Below are 20,909 nucleotides of genomic sequence, written 5' to 3' on the forward strand. Positions count from 1 at the left end.
TGTATGTAGCACCACTAGTTGTCAGGGGGTTGGGCGTAGCTCAGATGGTAGAGCGCTCGCTTAGCGTGCGAGAGGTACTGGGATCGATACCCAGCGCCTCCAGAATTTTTAACACACCTACATGCGCACCTTGCCATGCAAGTGGAATAATTCCAAACCGGCAGAGGTGCGTAGGCAGATACAAGCGAACGACTAGCATCCACAATTGCGCCGATTTCACGTAAATCCCACTGCACGTTCCCATTCTTTGCGTGCAGTCGGCTGCTACTGGTGTTGCTGGTTGTGACTGCTGATAACAGATGCCGTAGCAATCAATTCATGGAGTGAGTTGTATGTTTTGCGATAGTCTGTCTCTGACAAGGAAGCACAGGTGATATAGGTGCGAACACAGGAAGCTTGCAGCCCCTCGCTGCCTGCAGACACAGAGCAGCCACACTAGAAGAGCAGCCTAAGCCGTAGGCGAAATGTCCTCATTCGCTTTGGCGCGACGTCGAACTATAAATAAGGCTGTCACTAGCGTGAGCGTTGCATGAGCGTCGTGTAAAGTCGGAAAAGTCATCTGCATGGGTGACTGCCAAGTTTGGGGAGCGTTTCGTAGTACGATCAGTGCAAAGGGGACGCGGAAACTTATTGTGTCCCAGTGTCTTGCAGTTGGACGACAAGAGTTTTACGCAGTAGCAAAGAGCGAGGCACTGAGTTGGCATGAACAATGGAGAGCACAATGGGGCTCGAGATGTGCTTGTTACCTCAGGTGCTGTGTGATTGTCGACAAGGAGTGAAATGGAAAAATTTGTGACCGCCCTTTCAATTTAAGACGTTCAAAACAGACGGAATTTGCATTCGTAATACCAGAGCATCGAAACTACTTGGAACTCTTGTGTATATGAACGTGTCCGCGCCTTTGTATTCTGGTACCTTCGCCGCTACAAACCAACCAACCATCGTGTCCTTGCACATCAGAGTCGCAAAGAATGGAGAATAGCCAGGCTTGGTCGTGTGTGTAGCTGTAGCTCAGTTGGTAGATCGTTCGCTTAGCGTGTGAACGGTCTCGGGTTCAAGCCCTGGCTCCTCCATGTTCTGTGGTCAGTGCATGGTAAGTGTTGGTCGCGGCGAACATAAACGCACGCAAGAAGTTGCAAAACCAGCGTCACAGACTGATATGATGTATACTGTCATAAGGAGAGCAAGGTGTAAGTGTGAGGACCGGCTGTTATCGTGGTGTCATCGAGTGCAGATCTGTCTTAGGTATCACGGCTTAACGTCATTGAAGTCTAGAGGTGGACAACACGTTCGTCTTACTCAGAGCGGTGTCTGAACTCTATTTTCGACGTTATGCGTGCCACTTTCATTGTGGCCAACTACGATTCGATACAGAATGCACGAAACCTGAAAGACACCCTCACTGATACATAGAGAGTAGTGTTTGTCTGCGGAATAATGGGAGTGCAAGGGTCTGTGACGTTGATATGACTGTATGTAGCACCACTAGTTGTCAGGGGGTTGGGCGTAGCTCAGATGGTAGAGCGCTCGCTTAGCGTGCGAGAGGTACTGGGATCGATACCCAGCGCCTCCAGAATTTTTAACACACCTACATGCGCACCTTGCCATGCAAGTGGAATAATTCCCAACCGGCAGAGGTGCGTAGGCAGATACAAGCGAACGACTAGCATCCACAATTGCGCCGATTTCACGTAAATCCCACTGCACGTTCCCATTCTTTGCGTGCAGTCGGCTGCTACTGGTGTTGCTGGTTGTGACTGCTGATAACAGATGCCGTAGCAATCAATTCATGGAGTGAGTTGTATGTTTTGCGATAGTCTGTCTCTGACAAGGAAGCACAGGTGATATAGGTGCGAACACAGGAAGCTTGCAGCCCCTCGCTGCCTGCAGACACAGAGCAGCCACACTAGAAGAGCAGCCTAAGCCGTAGGCGAAATGTCCTCATTCGCTTTGGCGCGACGTCGAACTATAAATAAGGCTGTCACTAGCGTGAGCGTTGCATGAGCGTCGTGTAAAGTCGGAAAAGTCATCTGCATGGGTGACTGCCAAGTTTGGGGAGCGTTTCGTAGTACGATCAGTGCAAAGGGGACGCGGAAACTTATTGTGTCCCAGTGTCTTGCAGTTGGACGACAAGAGTTTTACGCAGTAGCAAAGAGCGAGGCACTGAGTTGGCATGAACAATGGAGAGCACAATGGGGCTCGAGATGTGCTTGTTACCTCAGGTGCTGTGTGATTGTGGACAAGGAGTGAAATGGACCAATTTGTGACCGCCCTTTCAATTTAAGACGTTCAAAATAGACGGAATTTGCATTCGTAATACCAGAGCATCGAAACTACTTGGAACTCTTGTGTATATGAACGTGTCCGCGCCTTTGTATTCTGGTACCTTCGCCGCTACAAACCAACCAACCATCGTGTCCTTGCACATCAGAGTCGAAAAGAATGGAGAATAGCCAGGCTTGGTCGTGTGTGTAGCTGTAGCTCAGTTGGCAGATCGTTCGCTTAGCGTGTGAACGGTCTCGGGTTCAAGCCCTGGCTCCTCCATGTTCTGTGGTCAGTGCATGGTAAGTGTTGGTCGCGGCGAACATAAACGCACGCAAGAAGTTGCAAAACCAGCGTCACAGACTGATATGATGTATACTGTCATAAGGAGAGCAAGGTGTAAGTGTGGGGACCGGCTGTTATCGTGGTGTCATCGAGTGCAGATCTGTCTTAGGTATCACGGCTTAACGTCATTGAAGTCTAGAGGTGGACAACACGTTCGTCTTACTCAGAGCGGTGTCTGAACTCTATTTTCGACGTTATGCGTGCCACTTTCATTGTGGCCAACTACGATTCGATACAGAATGCACGAAACCTGAAAGACACCCTCACTGATACATAGAGAGTAGTGTTTGTCTGCGGAATAATGGGAGTGCAAGGGTCTGTGACGTTGATATGACTGTATGTAGCACCACTAGTTATCAGGGGGTTGGGTGTAGCTCAGATGGTAGAGCGCTCGCTTAGCGTGCGAGAGGTACTGGGATCGATACCCAGCGCCTCCAGAATTTTTACCACACCTACATGCGCACCTTGCCATGCAAGTGGAATTATTCCCAACCGGCAGAGGTGTGTAGGCAGATACAAGCGAACGACTAGCATCCACAATTGCGCCGATTTCACGTAAATCCCACTGCACGTTCCCATTCTTTGCATGCAGTCGGCTGCTACTGGTGTTGCTGGTTGTGACTGCTGATAACAGATGCCGTAGCAATCAATTCATGGAGTGAGTTGTATGTTTTGCGATAGTCTGTCTCTGACAAGGAAGCACAGGTGATATAGGTGCGAACACAGGAAGCTTGCAGCCCCTCGCTACCTGCAGACACAGAGCAGCCACACTAGAAGAGCGGCCTAAGCCGTAGGCGAAATGTGCTCATTCGCTTTGGCGCGACGACGGACTATAAATAAGGCTGTCACTAACGTGAGCGTTGCGTGAGCGTCGTGTAAAGTCGGAAAAGTCATCTGCATGGGTGACTGCCAAGTTTGGGGAGCGTTTCGTAGTACGATCAGTGCAAAGGGGACGCGGAAACTTATTGTGTCCCAGTGTCTTGCAGTTGGACGACAAGTGTTTTACGCAGTAGCAAAGAGCGAGGCACTGAGTTGGCATGAACAATGGAGAGCACAATGGGGCTCGAGATGTGCTTGTTACCTCAGGTGCTGTGTGATTGTCGACAAGGAGTGAAATGGACCAATTTGTGACCGCCCTTTCAATTTAAGACGTTCAAAACAGACGGAATTTGGATTCGTAATACCAGAGCATCGAAACTACTTGGAACTCTTGTGTATATGAACGTGTCCGCGACTTTGTATTCTGGTACCTTCGCCGCTACAAACCAACCAACCATCGTGTCCTTGCACATCAGAGTCGCAAAGAATGGAGAATAGCCAGGCTTGGTCGTGTGTGTAGCTGTAGCTCAGTTGGCAGATCGTTCGCTTAGCGTGTGAACGGTCTCGGGTTCAAGCCCTGGCTCCTCCATGTTCTGTGGTCAGTGCATGGTAAGTGTTGGTCGCGGCGAACATAAACGCACGCAAGAAGTTGCAAAACCAGCGTCACAGACTGATATGATGTATACTGTCATAAGGAGAGCAAGGTGTAAGTGTGGGGACCGGCTGTTATCGTGGTGTCATCGAGTGCAGATCTGTCTTAGGTATCACGGCTTAACGTCATTGAAGTCTAGAGGTGGACAACACGTTCGTCTTACTCAGAGCGGTGTCTGAACTCTATTTTCGACGTTATGCGTGCCACTTTCATTGTGGCCAACTACGATTCGATACAGAATGCACGAAACCTGAAAGACACCCTCACTGATACATAGAGAGTAGTGTTTGTCTGCGGAATAATGGGAGTGCAAGGGTCTGTGACGTTGATATGACTGTATGTAGCACCACTAGTTATCAGGGGGTTGGGTGTAGCTCAGATGGTAGAGCGCTCGCTTAGCGTGCGAGAGGTACTGGGATCGATACCCAGCGCCTCCAGAATTTTTAACACACCTACATGCGCACCTTGCAATGCAAGTGGAATAATTCCCAACGGGCAGAGGTGTGTAGGCAGATACAAGCGAACGACTAGCATCCACAATTGCGCCGATTTCACGTAAATCCCACTGCACGTTCCCATTCTTTGCATGCAGTCGGCTGCTACTGGTGTTGCTGGTTGTGACTGCTGATAACAGATGCCGTAGCAATCAATTCATGGAGTGAGTTGTATGTTTTGCGATAGTCTGTCTCTGACAAGGAAGCACAGGTGATATAGGTGCGAACACAGGAAGCTTGCAGCCCCTCGCTACCTGCAGACACAGAGCAGCCACACTAGAAGAGCGGCCTAAGCCGTAGGCGAAATGTGCTCATTCGCTTTGGCGCGACGTCGAACTATAAATAAGGCTGTCACTAGCGTGAGCGTTGCGTGAGCGTCGTGTAAAGTCGGAAAAGTCATCTGCATGGGTGACTGCCAAGTTTGGGGAGCGTTTCGTAGTACGATCAGTGCAAAGGGGACGCGGAAACTTATTGTGTCCCAGTGTCTTGCAGTTGGACGACAAGAGTTTTACGCAGTAGCAAAGAGCGAGGCACTGAGTTGGCATGAACAATGGAGAGCACAATGGGGCTCGAGATGTGCTTGTTACCTCAGGTGCTGTGTGATTGTCGACAAGGAGTGAAATGGACCAATTTGTGACCGCCCTTTCAATTTAAGACGTTCAAATCAGACGGAATTTGCATTCGTAATACCAGAGCATCGAAACTACTTGGAACTCTTGTGTATATGAACGTGTCCGCGCCTTTGTATTCTGGTACCTTCGCCGCTACAAACCAACCAACCATCGTGTCCTTGCACATCAGAGTCGCAAAGAATGGAGAATAGCCAGGCTTGGTCGTGTGTGTAGCTGTAGCTCAGTTGGCAGATCGTTCGCTTAGCGTGTGAACGGTCTCGGGTTCAAGCCCTGGCTCCTCCATGTTCTGTGGTCAGTGCATGGTAAGTGTTGGTCGCGGCGAACATAAACGCACGCAAGAAGTTGCAAAACCAGCGTCACAGACTGATATGATGTATACTGTCATAAGGAGAGCAAGGTGTAAGTGTGGGGACCGGCTGTTATCGTGGTGTCATCGAGTGCAGATCTGTCTTAGGTATCACGGCTTAACGTCATTGAAGTCTAGAGGTGGACAACACGTTCGTCTTACTCAGAGCGGTGTCTGAACTCTATTTTCGACGTTATGCGTGCCACTTTCATTGTGGCCAACTACGATTCGATACAGAATGCACGAAACCTGAAAGACACCCTCACTGATACATAGAGAGTAGTGTTTGTCTGCGGAATAATGGGAGTGCAAGGGTCTGTGACGTTGATATGACTGTATGTAGCACCACTAGTTATCAGGGGGTTGGGCGTAGCTCAGATGGTAGAGCGCTCGCTTAGCGTGCGAGAGGTACTGGGATCGATACCCAGCGCCTCCAGAATTTTTAACACACCTACATGCGCACCTTGCAATGCAAGTGGAATAATTCCCAACGGGCAGAGGTGTGTAGGCAGATACAAGCGAACGACTAGCATCCACAATTGCGCCGATTTCACGTAAATCCCACTGCACGTTCCCATTCTTTGCATGCAGTCGGCTGCTACTGGTGTTGCTGGTTGTGACTGCTGATAACAGATGCCGTAGCAATCAATTCATGGAGTGAGTTGTATGTTTTGCGATAGTCTGTCTCTGACAAGGAAGCACAGGTGATACAGGTGCGAACACAGGAAGCTTGCAGCCCCTCGCTACCTGCAGACACAGAGCAGCCACACTAGAAGAGCGGCCTAAGCCGTAGGCGAAATGTGCTCATTCGCTTTGGCGCGACGTCGGACTATAAATAAGGCTGTCACTAGCGTGAGCGTTGCGTGAGCGTCGTGTAAAGTCGGAAAGGTCATCTGCATTGGTGACTGCCAAGTTTGGGGAGCGTTTCGTAGTACGATCAGTGCAAAGGGGACGCGGAAACTTATTGTGTCCCAGTGTTTTGCAGTTGGACGACAAGAGTTTTACGCAGTAGCAAAGAGCGAGGCACTGAGTTGGCATGAACAATGGAGAGCACAATGGGGCTCGAGATGTGCTTGTTACCTCAGGTGCTGTGTGATTGTCGACAATGAGTGAAATGGACCAATTTGTGACCGCCCTTTCAATTTAAGACGTTCAAAACAGACGGAATTTGCATTCGTAATACCAGAGCATCGAAACTACTTGGAACTCTTGTGTATATGAACGTGTCCGCGCCTTTGTATTCTGGTACCTTCGCCGCTACAAACCAACCAACCATCGTGTCCTTGCACATCAGAGTCGCAAAGAATGGAGAATAGCCAGGCTTGGTCGTGTGTGTAGCTGTAGCTCAGTTGGCAGATCGTTCGCTTAGCGTGTGAACGGTCTCGGGTTCAAGCCCTGGCTCCTCCATGTTCTGTGGTCAGTGCATGGTAAGTGTTGGTCGCGGCGAACATAAACGCACGCAAGAAGTTGCAAAACCAGCGTCACAGACTGATATGATGTATACTGTCATAAGGAGAGCAAGGTGTAAGTGTGGGGACCGGCTGTTATCGTGGTGTCATCGAGTGCAGATCTGTCTTGGGTATCACGGCTTAACGTCATTGAAGTCTAGAGGTGGACAACACGTTGGTCTTACTCAGAGCGGTGTCTGAACTCTATTTTCGACGTTATGCGTGCCACTTTCATTGTGGCCAACTACGATTCGATACAGAATGCACGAAACCTGAAAGACACCCTCACTGATACATAGAGAGTAGTGTTTGTCTGCGGAATAATGGGAGTGCAAGGGTCTGTGACGTTGATATGACTGTATGTAGCACCACTAGTTATCAGGGGGTTGGGCGTAGCTCAGATGGTAGAGCGCTCGCTTAGCGTGCGAGTGGTACTGGGATCGATACCCAGCGCCTCCAGAATTTCTAACACACCTACATGCGCACTTTGCCATGCAAGTGGAATAATTCCCAACCGGCAGAGGTGTGTAGGCAGATACAAGCGAACGACTAGCATCCACAATTGCGCCGATTTCACGTAAATCCCACTGCACGTTCCCATTCTTTGCGTGCAGTCGGCTGCTACTGGTGTTGCTGGTTGTGACTGCTGATAACAGATGCCATAGCAATCAATTCATGGAGTGAGTTGTATGTTTTGCGATAGTCTGTCTCTGACAAGGAAGCACAGGTGATATAGGTGCGAACACAGGAAGCTTGCAGCCCCTCGCTACCTGCAGACACAGAGCAGCCACACTAGAAGAGCGGCCTAAGCCGTAGGCGAAATGTGCTCATTCGCTTTGGCGCGACGTCGAACTATAAATAAGGCTGTCACTAGCGTGAGCGTTGCGTGAGCGTCGTGTAAAGTCGGAAAAGTCATCTGCATGGGTGACTGCCAAGTTTGGGGAGCGTTTCGTAGTACGATCAGTGCAAAGGGGACGCGGAAACTTATTGTGTCCCAGTGTCTTGCAGTTGGACGACAAGAGTTTTACGCAGTAGCAAAGAGCGAGGCACTGAGTTGGCATGAACAATGGAGAGCACAATGGGGCTCGAGATGTGCTTGTTACCTCAGGTGCTGTGTGATTGTCGACAAGGAGTGAAATGGACCAATTTGTGACCGCCCTTTCAATTTAAGACGTTCAAAACAGACGGAATTTGCATTCGTAATACCAGAGCATCGAAACTACTTGGAACTCTTGTGTATATGAACGTGTCCGCGCCTTTGTATTCTGGTACCTTCGCCGCTACAAACCAACCAACCATCGTGTCCTTGCACATCAGAGTCGCAAAGAATGGAGAATAGCCAGGCTTGGTCGTGTGTGTAGCTGTAGCTCAGTTGGCAGATCGTTCGCTTAGCGTGTGAACGGTCTCGGGTTCAAGCCCTGGCTCCTCCATGTTCTGTGGTCAGTGCATGGTAAGTGTTGGTCGCGGCGAACATAAACGCACGCAAGAAGTTGCAAAACCAGCGTCACAGACTGATATGATGTATACTGTCATAAGGAGAGCAAGGTGTAAGTGTGGGGACCGGCTGTTATCGTGGTGTCATCGAGTGCAGATCTGTCTTAGGTATCACGGCTTAACGTCATTGAAGTCTAGAGGTGGACAACACGTTCGTCTTACTCAGAGCGGTGTCTGAACTCTATTTTCGACGTTATGCGTGCCACTTTCATTGTGGCCAACTACGATTCGATACAGAATGCACGAAACCTGAAAGACACCCTCACTGATACATAGAGAGTAGTGTTTGTCTGCGGAATAATGGGAGTGCAAGGGTCTGTGACGTTGATATGACTGTATGTAGCACCACTAGTTATCAGGGGGTTGGGTGTAGCTCAGATGGTAGAGCGCTCGCTTAGCGTGCGAGAGGTACTGGGATCGATACCCAGCGCCTCCAGAATTTTTAACACATCTACATGCGCACCTTGCAATGCAAGTGGAATAATTCCCAACGGGCAGAGGTGTGTAGGCAGATACAAGCGAACGACTAGCATCCACAATTGCGCCGATTTCACGTAAATCCCACTGCACGTTCCCATTCTTTGCGTGCAGTCGGCTGCTACTGGTGTTGCTGGTTGTGACTGCTGATAACAGATGCCGTAGCAATCAATTCATGGAGTGAGTTGTATGTTTTGCGATAGTCTGTCTCTGACAAGGAAGCACAGGTGATATAGGTGCGAACACAGGAAGCTTGCAGCCCCTCGCTGCCTGCAGACACAGAGCAGCCACACTAGAAGAGCAGCCTAAGCCGTAGGCGAAATGTGCTCATTCGCTTTGGCGCGACGTCGAACTATAAATAAGGCTGTCACTAGCGTGAGCGTTGCGTGAGCGTCGTGTAAAGTCGGAAAAGTCATCTGCATGGGTGACTGCCAAGTTTTGGGAGCGTTTCGTAGTACGATCAGTGCAAAGGGGACGCGGAAACTTATTGTGTCCCAGTGTCTTGCAGTTGGTCGACAAGAGTTTTACGCAGTAGCAAAGAGCGAGGCACTGAGTTGGCATGAACAATGGAGAGCACAATGGGGCTCGAGATGTGCTTGTTACCTCAGGTGCTGTGTGATTGTCGACAAGGAGTGAAATGGACCAATTTGTGACCGCCATTTCAATTTAAGACGTTCAAAACAGATGGAATTTGCATTCGTAATACCAGAGCATCGAAACTACTTGGAACTCTTGTGTATATGAACGTGTCCGCGCCTTTGTATTCTGGTACCTTCGCCGCTACAAACCAACCAACCATCGTGTCCTTGCACATCAGAGTCGCAAAGAATGGAGAATAGCCAGGCTTGGTCGTGTGTGTAGCTGTAGCTCAGTTGGCAGATCGTTCGCTTAGCGTGTGAACGGTCTCGGGTTCAAGCCCTGGCTCCTCCATGTTCTGTGGTCAGTGCATGGTAAGTGTTGGTCGCGGCGAACATAAACGCACGCAAGAAGTTGCAAAACCAGCGTCACAGACTGATATGATGTATACTGTCATAAGGAGAGCAAGGTGTAAGTGTGGGGACCGGCTGTTATCGTGGTGTCATCGAGTGCAGATCTGTCTTAGGTATCACGGCTTAACGTCATTGAAGTCTAGAGGTGGACAACACGTTCGTCTTACTCAGAGCGGTGTCTGAACTCTATTTTCGACGTTATGCGTGCCACTTTCATTGTGGCCAACTACGATTCGATACAGAATGCACGAAACCTGAAAGACACCCTCACTGATACATAGAGAGTAGTGTTTGTCTGCGGAATAATGGGAGTGCAAGGGTCTGTGACGTTGATATGACTGTATGTAGCACCACTAGTTAGCAGGGGGTTGGGCGTAGCTCAGATGGTAGAGCGCTCGCTTAGCGTGCGAGAGGTACTGGGATTGATACCCAGCGCCTCCAGAATTTTTAACACACCTACATGCGCACCTTGCCATGCAAGTGGAATAATTCCCAACCGGCAGAGGTGTGTAGGCAGATACAAGCGAACGACTAGCATCCACAATTGCGCCGATTTCACGTAAATCCCACTGCACGTCCCCATTCTTTGCGTGCAGTCGGCTGCTACTGGTGTTGCTGGTTGTGACTGCTGATAACAGATGCCGTAGCAATCAATTCATGGAGTGAGTTGTATGTTTTGCGATAGTCTGTCTCTGACAAGGAAGCACAGGTGATATAGGTGCGAACACAGGAAGCTTGCAGCCCCTCGCTGCCTGCAGACACAGAGCAGCCACACTAGAAGAGCAGCCTAAGCCGTAGGCGAAATGTGCTCATTCGCTTTGGCGCGACGTCGAACTATAAATAAGGCTGTCACTAGCGTGAGCGTTGCGTGAGCGTCGTGTAAAGTCGGAAAAGTCATCTGCATGGGTGACTGCCAAGTTTTGGGAGCGTTTCGTAGTACGATCAGTGCAAAGGGGACGCGGAAACTTATTGTGTCCCAGTGTCTTGCAGTTGGTCGACAAGAGTTTTACGCAGTAGCAAAGAGCGAGGCACTGAGTTGGCATGAACAATGGAGAGCACAATGGGGCTCGAGATGTGCTTGTTACCTCAGGTGCTGTGTGATTGTCGACAAGGAGTGAAATGGACCAATTTGTGACCGCCATTTCAATTTAAGACGTTCAAAACAGATGGAATTTGCATTCGTAATACCAGAGCATCGAAACTACTTGGAACTCTTGTGTATATGAACGTGTCCGCGCCTTTGTATTCTGGTACCTTCGCCGCTACAAACCAACCAACCATCGTGTCCTTGCACATCAGAGTCGCAAAGAATGGAGAATAGCCAGGCTTGGTCGTGTGTGTAGCTGTAGCTCAGTTGGCAGATCGTTCGCTTAGCGTGTGAACGGTCTCGGGTTCAAGCCCTGGCTCCTCCATGTTCTGTGGTCAGTGCATGGTAAGTGTTGGTCGCGGCGAACATAAACGCACGCAAGAAGTTGCAAAACCAGCGTCACAGACTGATATGATGTATACTGTCATAAGGAGAGCAAGGTGTAAGTGTGGGGACCGGCTGTTATCGTGGTGTCATCGAGTGCAGATCTGTCTTAGGTATCACGGCTTAACGTCATTGAAGTCTAGAGGTGGACAACACGTTCGTCTTACTCAGAGCGGTGTCTGAACTCTATTTTCGACGTTATGCGTGCCACTTTCATTGTGGCCAACTACGATTCGATACAGAATGCACGAAACCTGAAAGACACCCTCACTGATACATAGAGAGTAGTGTTTGTCTGCGGAATAATGGGAGTGCAAGGGTCTGTGACGTTGATATGACTGTATGTAGCACCACTAGTTAGCAGGGGGTTGGGCGTAGCTCAGATGGTAGAGCGCTCGCTTAGCGTGAGAGAGGTACTGGGATTGATACCCAGCGCCTCCAGAATTTTTAACACACCTACATGCGCACCTTGCCATGCAAGTGGAATAATTCCCAACCGGCAGAGGTGTGTAGGCAGATACAAGCGAACGACTAGCATCCACAATTGCGCCGATTTCACGTAAATCCCACTGCACGTCCCCATTCTTTGCGTGCAGTCGGCTGCTACTGGTGTTGCTGGTTGTGACTGCTGATAACAGATGCCGTAGCAATCAATTCATGGAGTGAGTTGTATGTTTTGCGATAGTCTGTCTCTGACAAGGAAGCACAGGTGATATAGGTGCGAACACAGGAAGCTTGCAGCCCCTCGCTGCCTGCAGACACAGAGCAGCCACACTAGAAGAGCAGCCTAAGCCGTAGGCGAAATGTGCTCATTCGCTTTGGCGCGACGTCGAACTATAAATAAGGCTGTCACTAGCGTGAGCGTTGCGTGAGCGTCGTGTAAAGTCGGAAAAGTCATCTGCATGGGTGACTGCCAAGTTTGGGGAGCGTTTCGTAGTACGATCAGTGCAAAGGGGACACGGAAACTTATTGTGTCCCAGTGTTTTGCAGTTGGACGACAAGAGTTTTACGCAGTAGCAAAGAGCGAGGCACTGAGTTGGCATGAACAATGGAGAGCACAATGGGGCTCGAGATGTGCTTGTTACCTCAGGTGCTGTGTGATTGTCGACAAGGAGTGAAATGGACCAATTTGTGACCGCCCTTTCAATTTAAGACGTTCAAAACAGACGGAATTTGCATTCGTAATACCAGAGCATCGAAACTACTTGGAACTCTTGTGTATATGAACGTGTCCGCGCCTTTGTATTCTGGTACCTTCGCCGCTACAAACCAACCAACCATCGTGTCCTTGCACATCAGAGTCGCAAAGAATGGAGAATAGCCAGGCTTTGTCGTGTGTGTAGCTGTAGCTCAGTTGGCAGATCGTTCGCTTAGCGTGTGAACGGTCTCGGGTTCAAGCCCTGGCTCCTCCATGTTCTGTGGTCAGTGCATGGTAAGTGTTGGTCGCGGCGAACATAAACGCACGCAAGAAGTTGCAAAACCAGCGTCACAGACTGATATGATGTATACTGTCATAAGGAGAGCAAGGTGTAAGTGTGGGGACCGGCTGTTATCGTGGTGTCATCGAGTGCAGATCTGTCTTGGGTATCACGGCTTAACGTCATTGAAGTCTAGAGGTGGACAACACGTTGGTCTTACTCAGAGCGGTGTCTGAACTCTATTTTCGACGTTATGCGTGCCACTTTCATTGTGGCCAACTACGATTCGATACAGAATGCACGAAACCTGAAAGACACCCTCACTGATACATAGAGAGTAGTGTTTGTCTGCGGAATAATGGGAGTGCATGGGTCTGTGACGTTGATATGACTGTATGTAGCACCACTAGTTATCAGGGGGTTGGGCGTAGCTCAGATGGTAGAGCGCTCGCTTAGCGTGCGAGTGGTACTGGGATCGATACCCAGCGCCTCCAGAATTTTTAACACACCTACATGCGCACCTTGCCATGCAAGTGGAATAATTCCCAACCGGCAGAGGTGTGTAGGCAGATACAAGCGAACGACTAGCATCCACAATTGCGCCGATTTCACGTAAATCCCACTGCACGTTCCCATTCTTTGCGTGCAGTCGGCTGCTACTGGTGTTGCTGGTTGTGACTGCTGATAACAGATGCCATAGCAATCAATTCATGGAGTGAGTTGTATGTTTTGCGATAGTCTGTCTCTGACAAGGAAGCACAGGTGATATAGGTGCGAACACAGGAAACTTGCAGCCCCTCGCTACCTGCAGACACAGAGCAGCCACACTAGAAGAGCGGCCTAAGCCGTAGGCGAAATGTGCTCATTCGCTTTGGCGCGACGTCGAACTATAAATAAGGCTGTCACTAGCGTGAGCGTTGCGTGAGCGTCGTGTAAAGTCGGAAAAGTCATCTGCATGGGTGACTGCCAAGTTTGGGGAGCGTTTCGTAGTACGATCAGTGCAAAGGGGACGCGGAAACTTATTGTGTCCCAGTGTCTTGCAGTTGGACGACAAGAGTTTTACGCAGTAGCAAAGAGCGAGGCACTGAGTTGGCATGAACAATGGAGAGCACAATGGGGCTCGAGATGTGCTTGTTACCTCAGGTGCTGTGTGATTGTCGACAAGGGGTGAAATGGACCAATTTGTGACCGCCCTTTCAATTTAAGACGTTCAAAACAGACGGAATTTGCATTCGTAATACCAGAGCATCGAAACTACTTGGAACTCTTGTGTATATGAACGTGTCCGCGCCTTTGTATTCTGGTACCTTCGCCGCTACAAACCAACCAACCATCGTGTCCTTGCACATCAGAGTCGCAAAGAATGGAGAATAGCCAGGCTTGGTCGTGTGTGTAGCTGTAGCTCAGTTGGCAGATCGTTCGCTTAGCGTGTGAACGGTCTCGGGTTCAAGCCCTGGCTCCTCCATGTTCTGTGGTCAGTGCATGGTAAGTGTTGGTCGCGGCGAACATAAACGCACGCAAGAAGTTGCAAAACCAGCGTCACAGACTGATATGATGTATACTGTCATAAGGAGAGCAAGGTGTAAGTGTGGGGACCGGCTGTTATCGTGGTGTCATCGAGTGCAGATCTGTCTTAGGTATCACGGCTTAACGTCATTGAAGTCTAGAGGTGGACAACACGTTCGTCTTACTCAGAGCGGTGTCTGAACTCTATTTTCGACGTTATGCGTGCCACTTTCATTGTGGCCAACTACGATTCGATACAGAATGCACGAAACCTGAAAGACACCCTCACTGATACATAGAGAGTAGTGTTTGTCTGCGGAATAATGGGAGTGCAAGGGTCTGTGACGTTGATATGACTGTATGTAGCACCACTAGTTATCAGGGGGTTGGGTGTAGCTCAGATGGTAGAGCGCTCGCTTAGCGTGCGAGAGGTACTGGGATCGATACCCAGCGCCTCCAGAATTTTTAACACATCTACATGCGCACCTTGCAATGCAAGTGGAATAATTCCCAACGGGCAGAGGTGTGTAGGCAGATACAAGCGAACGACTAGCATCCACAATTGCGCCGATTTCACGTAAATCCCACTGCACGTTCCCATTCTTTGCGTGCAGTCGGCTGCTACTGGTGTTGCTGGTTGTGACTGCTGATAACAGATGCCGTAGCAATCAATTCATGGAGTGAGTTGTATGTTTTGCGATAGTCTGTCTCTGACAAGGAAGCACAGGTGATATAGGTGCGAACACAGGAAGCTTGCAGCCCCTCGCTGCCTGCAGACACAGAGCAGCCACACTAGAAGAGCAGCCTAAGCCGTAGGCGAAATGTGCTCATTCGCTTTGGCGCGACGTCGAACTATAAATAAGGCTGTCACTAGCGTGAGCGTTGCGTGAGCGTCGTGTAAAGTCGGAAAAGTCATCTGCATGGGTGACTGCCAAGTTTTGGGAGCGTTTCGTAGTACGATCAGTGCAAAGGGGACGCGGAAACTTATTGTGTCCCAGTGTCTTGCAGTTGGACGACAAGAGTTTTACGCAGTAGCAAAGAGCGAGGCACTGAGTTGGCATGAACAATGGAGAGCACAATGGGGCTCGAGATGTGCTTGTTACCTCAGGTGCTGTGTGATTGTCGACAAGGAGTGAAATGGACCAATTTGTGACCGCCATTTCAATTTAAGACGTTCAAAACAGATGGAATTTGCATTCGTAATACCAGAGCATCGAAACTACTTGGAACTCTTGTGTATATGAACGTGTCCGCGCCTTTGTATTCTGGTACCTTCGCCGCTACAAACCAACCAACCATCGTGTCCTTGCACATCAGAGTCGCAAAGAATGGAGAATAGCCAGGCTTGGTCGTGTGTGTAGCTGTAGCTCAGTTGGCAGATCGTTCGCTTAGCGTGTGAACGGTCTCGGGTTCAAGCCCTGGCTCCTCCATGTTCTGTGGTCAGTGCATGGTAAGTGTTGGTCGCGGCGAACATAAACGCACGCAAGAAGTTGCAAAACCAGCGTCACAGACTGATATGATGTATACTGTCATAAGGAGAGCAAGGTGTAAGTGTGGGGACCGGCTGTTATCGTGGTGTCATCGAGTGCAGATCTGTCTTAGGTATCACGGCTTAACGTCATTGAAGTCTAGAGGTGGACAACACGTTCGTCTTACTCAGAGCGGTGTCTGAACTCTATTTTCGACGTTATGCGTGCCACTTTCATTGTGGCCAACTACGATTCGATACAGAATGCACGAAACCTGAAAGACACCCTCACTGATACATAGAGAGTAGTGTTTGTCTGCGGAATAATGGGAGTGCAAGGGTCTGTGACGTTGATATGACTGTATGTAGCACCTCTAGTTAGCAGGGGGTTGGGCGTAGCTCAGATGGTAGAGCGCTCGCTTAGCGTGCGAGAGGTACTGGGATTGATACCCAGCGCCTCCAGAATTTTTAACACACCTACATGCGCACCTTGCCATGCAAGTGGAATAATTCCCAACCGGCAGAGGTGTGTAGGCAGATACAAGCGAACGACTAGCATCCACAATTGCGCCGATTTCACGTAAATCCCACTGCACGTCCCCATTCTTTGCGTGCAGTCGGCTGCTACTGGTGTTGCTGGTTGTGACTGCTGATAACAGATGCCGTAGCAATCAATTCATGGAGTGAGTTGTATGTTTTGCGATAGTCTGTCTCTGACAAGGAAGCACAGGTGATATAGGTGCGAACACAGGAAGCTTGCAGCCCCTCGCTGCCTGCAGACACAGAGCAGCCACACTAGAAGAGCAGCCTAAGCCGTAGGCGAAATGTGCTCATTCGCTTTGGCGCGACGTCGAACTATAAATAAGGCTGTCACTAGCGTGAGCGTTGCGTGAGCGTCGTGTAAAGTCGGAAAAGTCATCTGCATGGGTGACTGCCAAGTTTGGGGAGCGTTTCGTAGTACGATCAGTGCAAAGGGGACACGGAAACTTATTGTGTCCCAGTGTTTTGCAGTTGGACGACAAGAGTTTTACGCAGTAGCAAAGAGCGAGGCACTGAGTTGGCATGAACAATGGAGAGCACAATGGGGCTCGAGATGTGCTTGTTACCTCAGGTGCTGTGTGATTGTCGACAAGGAGTGAAATGGACCAATTTGTGACCGCCCTTTCAATTTAAGACGTTCAAAACAGACGGAATTTGCATTCGTAATACCAGAGCATCGAAACTACTTGGAACTCTTGTGTATATGAACGTGTCCGCGCCTTTGTATTCTGGTACCTTCGCCGCTACAAACCAACCAACCATCGTGTCCTTGCACATCAGAGTCGCAAAGAATGGAGAATAGCCAGGCTTGGTCGTGTGTGTAGCTGTAGCTCAGTTGGCAGATCGTTCGCTTAGCGTGTGAACGGTCTCGGGTTCAAGCCCTGGCTCCTCCATGTTCTGTGGTCAGTGCATGGTAAGTGTTGGTCGCGGCGAACATAAACGCACGCAAGAAGTTGCAAAACCAGCGTCACAGACTGATATGATGTATACTGTCATAAGGAGAGCAAGGTGTAAGTGTGGGGACCGGCTGTTATCGTGGTGTCATCGAGTGCAGATCTGTCTTGGGTATCACGGCTTAACGTCATTGAAGTCTAGAGGTGGACAACACGTTGGTCTTACTCAGAGCGGTGTCTGAACTCTATTTTCGACGTTATGCGTGCCACTTTCATTGTGGCCAACTACGATTCGATACAGAATGCACGAAACCTGAAAGACACCCTCACTGATACATAGAGAGTAGTGTTTGTCTGCGGAATAATGGGAGTGCATGGGTCTGTGACGTTGATATGACTGTATGTAGCACCACTAGTTATCAGGGGGTTGGGCGTAGCTCAGATGGTAGAGCGCTCGCTTAGCGTGCGAGTGGTACTGGGATCGATACCCAGCACCTCCAGAATTTTTAACACACCTACATGCGCACCTTGCCATGCAAGTGGAATAATTCCCAACCGGCAGAGGTGTGTAGGCAGATACAAGCGAACGACTAGCATCCACAATTGCGCCGATTTCACGTAAATCCCACTGCACGTTCCCATTCTTTGCGTGCAGTCGGCTGCTACTGGTGTTGCTGGTTGTGACTGCTGATAACAGATGCCATAGCAATCAATTCATGGAGTGAGTTGTATGTTTTGCGATAGTCTGTCTCTGACAAGGAAGCACAGGTGATATAGGTGCGAACACAGGAAACTTGCAGCCCCTCGCTACCTGCAGACACAGAGCAGCCACACTAGAAGAGCAGCCTAAGCCGTAGGCGAAATGTGCTCATTCGCTTTGGCGCGACGTCGAACTATAAATAAGGCTGTCACTAGCGTGAGCGTTGCGTGAGCGTCGTGTAAAGTCGGAAAAGTCATCTGCATGGGTGACTGCCAAGTTTGGGGAGCGTTTCGTAGTACGATCAGTGCAAAGGGGACACGGAAACTTATTGTGTCCCAGTGTTTTGCAGTTGGACGACAAGAGTTTTACGCAGTAGCAAAGAGCGAGGCACTGAGTTGGCATGAACAATGGAGAGCACAATGGGGCTCGAGATGTGCTTGTTACCTCAGGTGCTGTGTGATTGTCGACAAGGAGTGAAATGGACCAATTTGTGACCGCCCTTTCAATTTAAGACGTTCAAAACAGACGGAATTTGCATTCGTAATACCAGAGCATCGAAACTACTTGGAACTCTTGTGTATATGAACGTGTCCGCGCCTTTGTATTCTGGTACCTTCGCCGCTACAAACCAACCAACCATCGTGTCCTTGCACATCAGAGTCGCAAAGAATGGAGAATAGCCAGGCTTGGTCGTGTGTGTAGCTGTAGCTCAGTTGGCAGATCGTTCGCTTAGCGTGTGAACGGTCTCGGGTTCAAGCCCTGGCTCCTCCATGTTCTGTGGTCAGTGCATGGTAAGTGTTGGTCGCGGCGAACATAAACGCACGCAAGAAGTTGCAAAACCAGCGTCACAGACTGATATGATGTATACTGTCATAAGGAGAGCAAGGTGTAAGTGTGGGGACCGGCTGTTATCGTGGTGTCATCGAGTGCAGATCTGTCTTAGGTATCACGGCTTAACGTCATTGAAGTCTAGAGGTGGACAACACGTTCGTCTTACTCAGAGCGGTGTCTGAACTCTATTTTCGACGTTATGCGTGCCACTTTCATTGTGGCCAACTACGATTCGATACAGAATGCACGAAACCTGAAAGACACCCTCACTGATACATAGAGAGTAGTGTTTGTCTGCGGAATAATGGGAGTGCAAGGGTCTGTGACGTTGATATGACTGTATGTAGCACCACTAGTTATCAGGGGGTTGGGTGTAGCTCAGATGGTAGAGCGCTCGCTTAGCGTGCGAGAGGTACTGGGATCGATACCCAGCGCCTCCAGAATTTTTAACACATCTACATGCGCACCTTGCAATGCAAGTGGAATAATTCCCAACGGGCAGAGGTGTGTAGGCAGATACAAGCGAACGACTAGCATCCACAATTGCGCCGATTTCACGTAAATCCCACTGCACGTTCCCATTCTTTGCGTGCAGTCGGCTGCTACTGGTGTTGCTGGTTGTGACTGCTGATAACAGATGCCGTAGCAATCAATTCATGGAGTGAGTTGTATGTTTTGCGATAGTCTGTCTCTGACAAGGAAGCACAGGTGATATAGGTGCGAACACAGGAAGCTTGCAGCCCCTCGCTGCCTGCAGACACAGAGCAGCCACACTAGAAGAGCAGCCTAAGCCGTAGGCGAAATGTGCTCATTCGCTTTGGCGCGACGTCGAACTATAAATAAGGCTGTCACTAGCGTGAGCGTTGCGTGAGCGTCGTGTAAAGTCGGAAAAGTCATCTGCATGGGTGACTGCCAAGTTTTGGGAGCGTTTCGTAGTACGATCAGTGCAAAGGGGACGCGGAAACTTATTGTGTCCCAGTGTCTTGCAGTTGGACGACAAGAGTTTTACGCAGTAGCAAAGAGCGAGGCACTGAGTTGGCATGAACAATGGAGAGCACAATGGGGCTCGAGATGTGCTTGTTACCTCAGGTGCTGTGTGATTGTCGACAAGGAGTGAAATGGACCAATTTGTGACCGCCATTTCAATTTAAGACGTTCAAAACAGATGGAATTTGCATTCGTAATACCAGAGCATCGAAACTACTTGGAACTCTTGTGTATATGAACGTGTCCGCGCCTTTGTATTCTGGTACCTTCGCCGCTACAAACCAACCAACCATCGTGTCCTTGCACATCAGAGTCGCAAAGAATGGAGAATAGCCAGGCTTGGTCGTGTGTGTAGCTGTAGCTCAGTTGGCAGATCGTTCGCTTAGCGTGTGAACGGTCTCGGGTTCAAGCCCTGGCTCCTCCATGTTCTGTGGTCAGTGCATGGTAAGTGTTGGTCGCGGTGAACATAAACGCACGCAAGAAGTTGCAAAACCCGCGTCACAGACTGATATGATGTATACTGTCATAAGGAGAGCAAGGTGTAAGTGTGGGGACCGGCTGTTATCGTGGTGTCATCGAGTGCAGATCTGTCTTAGGTATCACGGCTTAACGTCATTGAAGTCTAGAGGTGGACAACACGTTCGTCTTACTCAGAGCGGTGTCTGAACTCTATTTTCGACGTTATGCGTGCCACTTTCATTGTGGCCAACTACGATTCGATACAGAATGCACGAAACCTGAAAGACACCCTCACTGATACATAGAGAGTAGTGTTTGTCTGCGGAATAATGGGAGTGCAAGGGTCTGTGACGTTGATATGACTGTATGTAGCACCACTAGTTGTCAGGGGGTTGGGCGTAGCTCAGATGGTAGAGCGCTCGCTTAGCGTGCGAGAGGTACTGGGATCGATACCCAGCGCCTCCAGAATTTTTAACACACCTACATGCGCACCTTGCCATGCAAGTGGAATAATTCCCAACCGGCAGAGGTGTGTAGGCAGATACAAGCGAACGACTAGCATCCACAATTGCGCCGATTTCACGTAAATCCCACTGCACGTTCCCATTCTTTGCGTGCAGTCGGCTGCTACTGGTGTTGCTGGTTGTGACTGCTGATAACAGATGCCGTAGCAATCAA

At 49.6% G+C, this 20,909-nt stretch overlaps 6 non-coding genes across 6 annotated transcripts; all 6 read left to right on the plus strand.

Moving 5' to 3' along the window:
- Nucleotides 1-25: 25 nt before the first annotated feature.
- Trnaa-agc (transfer RNA alanine (anticodon AGC)) lies at nucleotides 26-102 on the plus strand. The gene has a single exon. It is a non-coding gene; the product is annotated as a tRNA-Ala (tRNA).
- A 1,394-nt stretch (nucleotides 103-1,496) lies between these two features.
- Trnaa-agc (transfer RNA alanine (anticodon AGC)) lies at nucleotides 1,497-1,573 on the plus strand. Its single transcript has one exon. It is a non-coding gene; the product is annotated as a tRNA-Ala (tRNA).
- Nucleotides 1,574-5,909: 4,336 nt separating this feature from the next.
- Nucleotides 5,910-5,986, plus strand: Trnaa-agc (transfer RNA alanine (anticodon AGC)). The gene has a single exon. It is a non-coding gene; the product is annotated as a tRNA-Ala (tRNA).
- A 1,394-nt stretch (nucleotides 5,987-7,380) lies between these two features.
- Trnaa-agc (transfer RNA alanine (anticodon AGC)) lies at nucleotides 7,381-7,457 on the plus strand. The gene has a single exon. It is a non-coding gene; the product is annotated as a tRNA-Ala (tRNA).
- Nucleotides 7,458-13,264: 5,807 nt separating this feature from the next.
- On the plus strand, nucleotides 13,265-13,341 carry Trnaa-agc (transfer RNA alanine (anticodon AGC)). Its single transcript has one exon. It is a non-coding gene; the product is annotated as a tRNA-Ala (tRNA).
- Nucleotides 13,342-20,619: 7,278 nt separating this feature from the next.
- Nucleotides 20,620-20,696, plus strand: Trnaa-agc (transfer RNA alanine (anticodon AGC)). Its single transcript has one exon. It is a non-coding gene; the product is annotated as a tRNA-Ala (tRNA).
- Nucleotides 20,697-20,909: the final 213 nt, after the last annotated feature.

The sequence above is a fragment of the Schistocerca gregaria genome, chromosome 3, assembly GCF_023897955.1.
Source record: "Schistocerca gregaria isolate iqSchGreg1 chromosome 3, iqSchGreg1.2, whole genome shotgun sequence".
NCBI classification, from domain to species: domain Eukaryota; kingdom Metazoa; phylum Arthropoda; class Insecta; order Orthoptera; family Acrididae; genus Schistocerca; species Schistocerca gregaria.